Raw genomic sequence first — 11,570 nt, forward strand, 5'->3', positions numbered from 1 at the left:
ATTTGATCGAGACTAGGGGACTGCATCGAGGCTTAGCCTCGTAATGGATCGGACCAAAATACGAAGACGAGATATCGAGTCCAAGGATCGAGGTGCCTGTCGAGATCGAGGCCAATAGTGATCGAGACCAAATATGACAGACTTCGAACGAATGGCAATAACGGAAAAGCGAGATATCTGTGACCAGCCGGAGATCATGGCGTAAATCTCGGAACAGATCAAATTAGGGGCAATTATCTAGTTAATCATGGAATTTACTTCCGGAATTGGAATTGTACCATAAATAGGATTACTCTACTATATAAAAGGGATCCTAATCATCTTGTAGAGACCTTACATTCACGCAGATCAAAGCAATACAATATTCTCTCTTTAGTTTACATTCTCTTGTTTATCAGTTTGTTGCATTTTAACTGTTCTTGCACAACTAGCTCGAGGGTATTCAAGCTCGAGGGCTAAGCTCTGTTCAAACACTGATTCGCCTTATATTATTGTTAATCTCCATTATTACTCTTTGCATTTGTTAAATGATATTAGGTGAAATCACATATCCTTAAAATCACATTATAAGTTTAATTGTTTTCCGGTTTTTAGGGTAAATAATAAGATTAGATGATGTGTATAAGCTCTCCAAGAAGTACAAGCCCACAAAATTTGACCGATGTAAATGCACAAAACCTGAGCCAATCTATTTGAGGTTCGAGGCTCTCCCAGTCACTCTGATGCTAGATCTGATGTATACAGCTTATATTGACATAATAAGGACATGATTGATTTTAAATTGGTCTATTATACGTAGAAACAATTTGAAAGTAGAGGGTTATTCAATATCTTTATCTTGTTGGGAAGTGCATGACCATTCACACGTCCTTCGGCAGAAGTGTTGTGTCCTACTTGTTGATCCTGCTCCTTGTCATTACAGATTGCAGCAATCTCATTTTCAATTGCTACATTTTCTCTCTTCACTTATTCAGTTGGTTGCCTTGTTCAGTGTTTCAGCTTTCTTTTCCAAAACGTATATATTCCATACAAATAAGCAGGGGTGTTCAAACCGTTAAAAAATCTGGTTAGGTTTAGTTTGATTTGGTTTGGTATTGAGTAAAAAAAACGAACCAAACCATATATATATATATGCTTTTAAGACTTTTATTTACAATTTTTATTATTGTTCTTCCCACTTATTTATTGTCACTTACGGTGTTGATCTTACTTGCATGTTTTCTAGTGTTGTTACAGATCTTTTGTTTTTGAGTCGAGGGTCTTCCGGAAACAACCTCGCTGCTCTCATGGGTAGGACTAAGGTCTGCGTACACTCTACCCTCCCCAAACCCCACTAGTGGGATTATTACTGGGTTATTGTTGTTATTGTTGTTGCTTTTAAGACTTTATATAGAATTTTAAAAATATATATATATCTAGAAATATTTGGGATCCTCTCATGGGATTTAATATTTAATAGAACTATGAAGTTCATTCATCTTTATTTACCTTAAATAATATGTCGTATCACTTTCTTATTAAGTGTTATTGAAATGCGTCAACCATCTCTTTGTTCTTCCATATTCATACATCAAAATTTCTTGTATCTTTTTTTGAATTTGAAAGAGTACTTCGATATTTAAAATTAAATAGCACATAACATTATTTAGGTATCATATTGATTTTTATGTTTAATTATTAAATCCGATTAACCTTGAAAGAGTACGTCAATGAAAAATTATTGTTAGACGTCTAAGAAAATGACTATCATGTGTTACTAAAAGAATTCTCTCATAAGAATATTTAATAGATCATTTTTCTTTTTTACTAAAAGTATATTCACTTATCAAAACTTTATCTATAACTTTAACAAAGTAAGATTGAAATAATATTCATGTAACATAAAAAACTCTGACAAAATCATATCAATCCAAATAGATGTAGTTGATTTGATTTGGTTTTGATAAAACTGAACCAACCCGATCCAGTACACCCTAGAAATAAGCATATGAGTGAAAGGTAGGAAACAAAAGACTGATGCAATCTGTGTATATGGTGGAATTTCAACAACAACAACAACAACCGGGCTCAATCCCAAATTCAAATCGGGGATACGGTGGAATTTCATCTGGTCAAAATAGCAGAGAAATAGAGGATGAAACCTCAATAGCATCATCTTTTTCCTTAAGGCTCTGATCCTTCTTATGGCGAGCTTTGCCTAAAACAATAACCTTCTTATGGTAAGGTTGATTGGAGGGATTAGAAGTACAACAAGAACTGCCACCGTTTCTGGATCTTCATCGAAACAAACTTCCAGCTAAAAAATAAAAATAAAAACTATCAAACTGCTGGGTACAATTTAGCCAACCAATTTATTAACACCTATTTCGGGCATTTCTAAAATCCTCCAATGTTCAATGATTCTATAGAAATTGTGAGCACAGAGAAGGTTTTGATTTCGAAATAGCAGTAAGCGAATTCCTGTCAATTTGAGCAACTGACTTAATTCCGAATCTGGCAGAACGACACTCTCTCTGTCCCACATCGGCAATATACAGCACAGAGAAGGCATTTATAAACTAGAATGGCGAAGATGAAGTTCACGACCTTACTTGAACAGGATCTGTTCTATAGGCTGTGCTAAGATGGTTTAATGGCTGTCTCACGGACTCTTCAATTTATTTTTTTTTGCTCTTGGATTTCTCCATTTCTGTTCATTGGAGCTGAGGTTAAGCCTTCCCCCAAATTTCACCATGGACGACTGCTTCAATGGGCTGCTACATTCACCATTTAATCACTTGAATAAGACTCCGCATAAGCTAAACAATCTACTTCACCTAATTGGAAAATGTTAGCTAAGGAGGTTCTCTAGTTCATTCAAAATGGGAAATAGCTATTGTTTCCTATATTTAAAAGTTTAAAGGAATTAAGCTTTGTAATCTTTTTAGATTCTAACAGGGACAAAGAACCTTTACCAAAAGTACTTATTTCTTTAAAAAGGTCAAAATTACTCGACATGAGAATATTAAATTTAGAATTTTAAATTTCTCTTTCTCCTATTCGTTCTATTTTCAAAAAATTTAACTGTCTAACATTCCGAATTTCTGATTCTCAAGGCTCAAACTTGGAATTCCATTCATTCATGTCATACTTCGATGATCTTAGTTCAATTTTAAAGTGTTTTACAAATCCACATTTATTTTCTCGAATTCTAATTGAGGTTGATATAAAATATTGGGTTTGAACTTTGCTTAGATTTTACTAAGTCTGTCCAATGGGATGGGACGGCCCGGACAATCCTGATCCCGGCCCCCAAAGTTTAGGGGGATGGGATATGGGGTTAAAGCGACAAGGGATGGGACGGGCCACCCATTTCCCCGGTGGGCTGACCCGGAAGCTCGCAATTTTTTTTAAATGAAAGAGTCGTTGACCAACGATTGATTTTTCAAAAATAGTCGTTGGCAACAGCTATAAACGGCCAAAAATGGCCCCTATCTCCCCTCCAAAACACACTCAACCTTCTCCCAAACTTTAATTTAACCCCTAATTTATTAAATTATACTTTGATCCTATTATTAACTATAAATACCGTCATCCTTTTTCATTTTCCTCACACAAATCTATCATTTTCTATCTATATTTTTTTTTCAATTTTCTCATAATTAACTACGTTTCAAGTATTTTGGCAAATTTTCGGAGGAAGTTTCAAGTTTCAAATTCAAATTATGGCTCTTAAAAAATTACTTGGCAAGCTCAATCCATTTTAAAAAAAAGTAGTAAAGGAGCTAGTTCTAGTAGTAGTCATAATCCTCTTCCTAGTAGTAAAGGTGGATCCTACTTATAAAATGCTTAAAGTTGCTTATGTGTATCGGTTACCTATACTAATGGTATTTAATATGCTTAATGCTAACCCTGTTGATCAAATTGTTGAGTCTGATTGGGATGACATATGTGACCTTACTAAATTTTTAGAATTTTTTTATAATACTATAAAATAATTTTCTAGTATATATTATCCTACTATTACACAAATATTGTGGTGTATTTGTAGAATTTTTTATCTTATTCAGTGATTGGATTAATTCAAAAAGTAAAAATCTTAGTTTTGAAAAATTAAACATTAAGGAAGAAGAATACAATAAGATATATTGTACCGGGAGCGATGACGGCATGAAACTCATGAAATATCAAGCTACATTGCCAATTCCACAAGAATAAATAAAGATATTATAGATAAGTTAAAAAGTTATATAGGAGCTTACAGATATTAGTATGATAATTTGTAATTAGCAACTAAGAGGCCTAGTTGAAACAGAACTCTTCCTAAAAGGTTGCTGTGTAGATTAGGTGCTCTTGTAGTTGTGTGTAGAATTTGAAATTTCTATACAATAATATAAGAGGCTTTAGCCTTGAATTTTTTTAATGAATTGCCTTACTTAGTTATTTAATATCTTTAAACTATATAAAATAAATTACAAGTCTATTATACTTAGTAAAGTATTTCTCTACCAGTCTTTTGTTTTACATAATTATTTACTTAGTTTCTGTATAATTTATTATTAAGTTTTAGGTTCATTAAAAAAGTAAAAAGTTAGTTGTTACAAACTTTAAAAAATTAGTCATTGCCAACCAAAAAAACAAAATGTTGCTTACTATAAAAAAAGGTCGTAGCCAACTTTAGCGCTAAAATATTTAAATTTAAAAAGATATAAAAAAAAGTCCCACTTAGGCCCACCTCCCGTAAAATTTGTTAGTGGGACGAGACGAGCCTAGCGGATCATCCCGTTAATTGCGTCACGGATAAGCCCCGTCCCGAAAACATTTCGTCCCAGCAGCTATGGATTTTGCTACACCTAAGTTTTAGAGCAGTCTCTTCAAGTATTTTATTACTCTTTTACATGAGTAATTTTGGCTAAGCATTTAGCAAACTAGACATTTTCAACAATATTATAATTTCTTAGTATTTTGTCATCTAAATTATAAAGCGTGTCAAAACTTATTTATAGGTGCTGAATTTTAGTGTCCTCGGTAAATATGGATATTAACTTCAGTATATGACAAAAATGAAGAGAGTGCCATAATGAAACGAAATTTATTATTAGATTAACCATTTAAATTCCGTTGATATATGAAATTTTTTAATGGGCCTACTTTTCATCCCATACAATAATATTAGTGAAAATGACAGTGTATAGTCGTTCTCAAAATAATAGTCAAAAAATAGATATATATATATATATATATATATATATATATATATATATATATATATATATATGTTATATATAAAAATTATACAAAGGTTATATAGTTTTCGGCTATCAAATATAAATAGCTTCTAGCGCGGGCTAAAAGTGAAAAAGCTCATATTATTACTTATTGGGTCAATAAAATCTTTGGAGTAAAAGTTGGGGAAATGCAAATATATTCATGTATCGACCTGATTGGTCGTTTTGAGCAACTGCATTCAATTCAGTAGTTTGAGGTACTGAGTATCTTCATATGGTGTATTATGACTCGTGTGTATCGCCGATTTTGGTTTTCAAGTGCCTCAGGATTGATTTAGAAGGATGATTTTTACTTGAGAAGCTTGAAGTGGAAAGAGTTGAGCAAGTTTGACTTCTGTGTAATTGACATCGGATCCGAATGTTGATGGTTTTGGTAAGTCCATATGGTAATTTTGGACTTAGGCATATGTTCTAATTTGCATTTGGATGTCCCTAAAAGAGTTTGGCTCTAATTAGCGAAAGTTGGCAATTTGGAGGTTTGGAAAGCTCATAAGTTTGACCGGGAGTTGACTTTAATGATATCGGGTTCGGATTATATTCCGTGATTCCATCTTTAATTTTGTCATATGATTGATGATTTCAAAAGAGAAATTGGGGGTTTTTTGTTTAAGCTTTCTTAAAGCGATGTGTTTTGAACATCGATTTGGAGTCAGATTTGAGTGAAATTAATGTGGTTGGACTCGTATTCAAATGGGTTATCGGAATTTATAAATTTTGTCGGGTTCCAAGATGCAGGCCCGGGTTTAAATTTCTAATTGACTTTGAGTATTTGATTAAAGATTCGACCTTTATCGTTTGGGTTTGCTCCCTAAGGCATTATTCGATTATCTTGAGCTGTTTTTGGCTAGTTTCGAGTCATTTAGAGGTCGATTTGAGCGGGATGATGCTTCTAGTATATCGATTTGGCTTGTTTTAGGTAAGTGTCTTGCCTAATTTTGTTGGAATTTTTTTTTTACTAATTGTTATTGTTTGCTACATGCGGGGGTGATGCATATATGAGGTGACTGGCGTATATGCATGTGTCAGGGTTAATCATGCTTGGGGATAGATTATACAATTATTTATACCTTGTTGGAGTATGTGACCTTCTTGCTTCATGTTTTACTTGACTTCTATATTAATATAAATATGAATTTAAATGTTAAAAACCATGATTTAGCTTATTATAACTTGATTAAAAATTGACGGACTTTTGAAAAACTATTGATGTGCTAGATTCGGTCATCACTATACTTAATCACAAATACATTGATACGGCCGTTATTCTTAAGATATTTGAATTATATACTTGAGTTGAAGATTTCTTTTGAGATTTGTCGAGATACTTGAACAATAAGGTTCTTGAGGTTTATTGAATTATTATAAGCTTGAAAGTTGTGATTGATGTTCATTTGGAATATTCGCTTAATCACTCACCCTGATGTTATTCATGTTTCACCTTGCTTGTTGTTGATATACATGTGCTGGGTGATGAAGAATATAAAGCATGAAAGATGATGATGTGCCATTGCATATATATTATAATGTGAGGAAGAGTGTAAAGCACGAAAGGTGATGTCGTGCCATTTCATATACATTATCGTGTGAGGAGGAGAGTATAGCACAATGGGTAATGCCGTGCCATTTCATTATATTAGCATGTGAGGACGAGAGTAAAAGCACGAAGAGTGATGTCGTGCCATTATTATTACATTATCATGTGTTCATGGCACGAAGGGTAATTCCGTGTAGGTGAGGACGAGAGACATGCATTATATTATGAAAAATTTTCCTGTGCATACATTTATGCCTTTATCTTGAGTTGTTACTGTTGCGCCTATGTTTTCTATGTGACTTGTCGTCGTTGTTCTATTTATGTTCTCTACCTCAAAGTGTTGCTGTATTATCCATGTCTTTTTTCTGTTTAACTTGTAAATATCATATTTTTCTTCTTGCTTGTTGTATCTATACCTATGCCATTTTTTATTTGTTGCAGTTTCGTATAAACCTTCTGCCATGTTAGTTATCGCCTTTTATTTGTTTAGCTTATAAAGATCATGTTTTTCTTCTTTTTTGTTATATCTACATCTATGCCTTTCTTATTTATTGCACTTTCGTATAAACCTTCTAATATGTTAGTTAGTGAAATATATGTTCTCCTATCTAAATTGATCTCATTACCTCTATGCCTCCCACCTAGTCTGTTATCATTGTCCATATGCACTGTCTTATTCGTTATTGCTACCGTGCACTTTCCACTTTGTTGTTATCATTATTGGTATTTTTACCTGGTTGGTACTATTATATCCATGCTTGGTGAGGAAGAGATAAATGCACGAAGGGTGTTGTACTGCCATTTGATTTGAAGTGCATTCATATATTTGGTGAGGATGAGATAAATGTACGAAGGGTGTTGTCTTGCCATTTGATTTGAATCTTGAGTACATTTCTCACACTGCAAAAATTTTGGATTTTCTACCGTGGTTTGATGGTCATCGCTTTAAGGAAAGTATTAGTTGTGATATTGAGATATATTGACCGTAATTTCTTCTTGTAATCATTTACTATTTCACATATTTAATCACGTACCCTTCTTTGTTATGTTAGTATTGTTTCTATTGCAAATTCTAATGCACAAGTTATATCAGTGAGTATCTTTTAGCTAAACTACTTCACCGAGGTTAGTCAAGATACTTATTGGGTACATGTGGTTGGTTGTACTTATATTATACTTCTGCACCTTGCGTACATATCTTGGATCATTGTGTACGGCGGGAGCTAGAGTTGAAGACGTACATGTGTTCCGGTTATAGATGGCACTTATCCTTGGTAGCTTTAGATTTGCAAATCTTTTTATGTATATTCCGAATAGATAATGTATTTATTTCGTACCAGCTTTGTAAATTCTAAATCTTAGAAGCTCATAATTCGTACTATCAGTCCTTGGGTTATTGTATGGAAATTAGTTGTATCATTTGTTGGTCACTTTTATTTTATTGGACTGTGTTGACTGTTATTGGTCTTATCTAACAGGTTCGGTTAAGTTCCATCACAACTAGTTAAATTTTGGGCCGTGACAATCCAATTTGGGACTACCACTAAAGTCATACCCGCATTGCACAAAAAATTGATAAAATTTACCTACTTTGGAACACACTTCCAAATCTGCATATGAAGTTATAAATTTTGAGTTTTGGAATCAGATCTAAAATTCTTCTATATCTTCTCAATGCAACTTCTCCTCAATGCAATTTTAGAATCGGATATGAATTTCTTCTATCTCTTCAATATAACTTCAGAATTGGATCTGAAATTTTTCTATCTCTTCAATGCAAGTTTAGAATCGAATCTAAAGTTCTTCTATCTCACAAGATGCTTCTTTCATCGATTTCAGCGAGTTTACCATCGAGTAAGCTTTCTCTAGGTTCAACAATGTCAGTTTTAATTTTTTCACTACAATATACAAGTATCACTTTGAAGTTTGAATCTCAATTTTAAAATAAGGAAGAAGAAGAAGAAGAAGAAGAAGAAGAAGGAGAAGGAGAAGGAGAAGGAGAAGGAGAAGAAGAAGGAGGAGGAGGATGAGGAAGAGAAGGAGAAGAAGAAGGAGAAAAGAGGAGGATGAAGAGGAGAAAAAGAGAATAGAATAAGCAACAGCGAAGAAGAAAACGATATATGAAGTTAGCTAAATAGTTGGAAAAAAACATAGGTACATATTAAATTGGGACAACTAAATATGACACCTCGTGAAATTTTTACCTTGGAATTAGGTGGGTGCCGCGCAAGCGCAAGTCCTCTGCTATCATAAATTGTGACATAGACTCGACAACTTGAGCCATCTTAGTTGGACACCCCTCCAAAATGTGACGGAGGTCACCGATCTAAGCCATGGGCCTTCATAATAGCCTATTAAGCCATGGGCCTTCATGATTGCCTATTGACCCAATTAGGGTAAGTATGTTATTCAATTAGCTCAGCCAAAATTTTTATATGAAGAATTAATCTAAATAGTCGATCACCTAACTATTTAAACTAAAAATAATCGGTGAATGTATAATATGTGTATAATAAGTATATAATTTATGTATATCAGCTAGTAAACTAGTTCTATATATTTCTTCTACTAATAGTTGTAGCCTTGTAGGTGCTACTAAACTTTGACGAATTCATTTTTTACATTTTATTTAAAAATTGGTATCTTTAATTTCTCAAAGAGATACCTTTAACTCTTTATCAACAAAGCAAGAGACTAATAATCTACATGTTATTAATCTTTAAAATGATTTAACTTGACCTTGAAAATCAAAACAAAATATTATCAGTAAGCTACTTTGATATGTTTGCCAATGAAACTTCTTGTACAGACAAATTAGGAACTACTTCAACTGTACAAGCTTCTTCCTTTGTGTAGTATGAATATCCATTTAAAAGGAAGGGGATAACATTCTGGAAAGGACTCAATGGAACTACAACAAACAACCAAAAGGGATAGATCAATGATGTTTTTATCCAGTAAATTTTTTAGTTTTTGAATGTCACAGTAAATTTCTTCTTTTTCTTCTTTTTCCATGTGTAGCAAAAATTATAAATGTGTTATAATTCTGGTTGATTTGGAGAGAGAAGAGGTACAACAAGAACTGGCAAGATTTCTCAATCTTCATCAAAGCAAAATTTTCTGCTTAAAATAAATAAAAAGCAAAACGCAAAATTATTAAACAACCCATTTATCATGGAAACAAAAAAAAACATTTTAACACCTACTTTCGTGCCATTCCCGTCTTGTGGAATTTCTTAAATTTTCCAATATTCTATAGAAATTTTTAACACCAAATGGTCGTAAAAGAAAACCTTTTAATCTCACAACAGTAAGAGTGATTCAATTCCACCTCTTTAGAACGACACTCTTTTCATCCCACATCGACAATATAGAGCAAAAAGAAGTCCTTTATAAGCAAAGATAACGAAGGCTAAGTTCACGACCTTACTTGATCAGGATCTGTTCTATAGGCTCTACCACTGAATCTCGAGTTCTAAGAAGACAGAAAACCAAGTACTCTTCAAATCTATTTTTGCTCTTGGTTTTCTCCATTTCTCTTAATCGAAGCTGAGCTTAAGCCTTTCTGCAAATTTCACCATAGATGACTGTTTCAATGGGCTGCTACATTCACCATTTAATCACTTGAATAAGACTCCGCATAAGCTAAACAATCCACTTCACCTAATTGTAATTTGTAAATTCTGATTTGGATAAGACACCTCTACCAAAAGTATTTGTAATTTTGGATTAAAAAAAAGAAAAAAAAATACTCAAGGCTAGGATATTATAAATAGAAATTTCGGATCTCTCTGGCATCATGACACTGGTTGTGTGACGCCTCCTTTTTGAAAAGTTTGAATATACCTTCATATTTTTCTCCTTTAAGGTATCACTCATATAAAAGCACATATAAAAGAATTATGCATAGACTTTTTTAAAAAAATTTGTTACATTTTTACAAATTTCTCCTCTAATTATTGAAAATATTTCATCAAACTATTTCTTGGAAACTATATGAACAAAAATTTAAAATTGTGACTAGTTTATAGGTGATTCAAGCATAATTCTAAAGTATGGAAAATGTTAGCTAAGGAGGTTCTCTAGTTCATTCAAAATGGGAAATAGCTATTGTTTCCTATATTTAAAAGTTTAAGGGAATAAATTGAAATTTAATCATTTTAATACGTGCTATTGGAAAGAGAAAAAAAACTGATTTTACTGCTTGGAATAGCGCTATATTGTGCCGTTATGAGATTTCATGTTTTCAGTCGTTATTTATTTTTATTACTCACTGGGTCGGAGTACCCACATTACTCCCTGCACCATGTGTGCAGATACAGGCAGAGCTGAGTTCGCTCCTGAGCGCTGATTCTTTCCAGGCCAGGCGGTGACTAGGAGTAACGAGGTAGTTGTTGACGTCCGCAGCCCCGTTTTCTCCCTTATCTTTGTTATTTATGATAATTCCAGACTTTGTAAAATATTAGTAAACTCTGTAGTAGCTCATGACTTGTGACACCCCGATTTCGGGCTGAGTTGGGATGGTTTTCCTTGTTCTATCACGTTTATTTCGCATTTAAGATTATATTGCCCATGATTTAGACTTATTCCTGCTAAGTAATTTTAAAGAGATGTACTGTTTTGTTGATTGGCTGGCCTTGTCCTCACGAGAGGCGCCATCACGATCGGGTTGGGATTTTGGGTCGTGACACAATTGGGCAGCAAGGGATGAGGAAGGATAAGTGGGAAGTGTCATGTGGTGGTTAAATTTCTAAAGAAGCCAGGTGTAA

This window comes from Nicotiana sylvestris, chromosome 12 (assembly GCF_000393655.2).
Source record: "Nicotiana sylvestris chromosome 12, ASM39365v2, whole genome shotgun sequence".
In the NCBI taxonomy this organism is placed as follows: domain Eukaryota; kingdom Viridiplantae; phylum Streptophyta; class Magnoliopsida; order Solanales; family Solanaceae; genus Nicotiana; species Nicotiana sylvestris.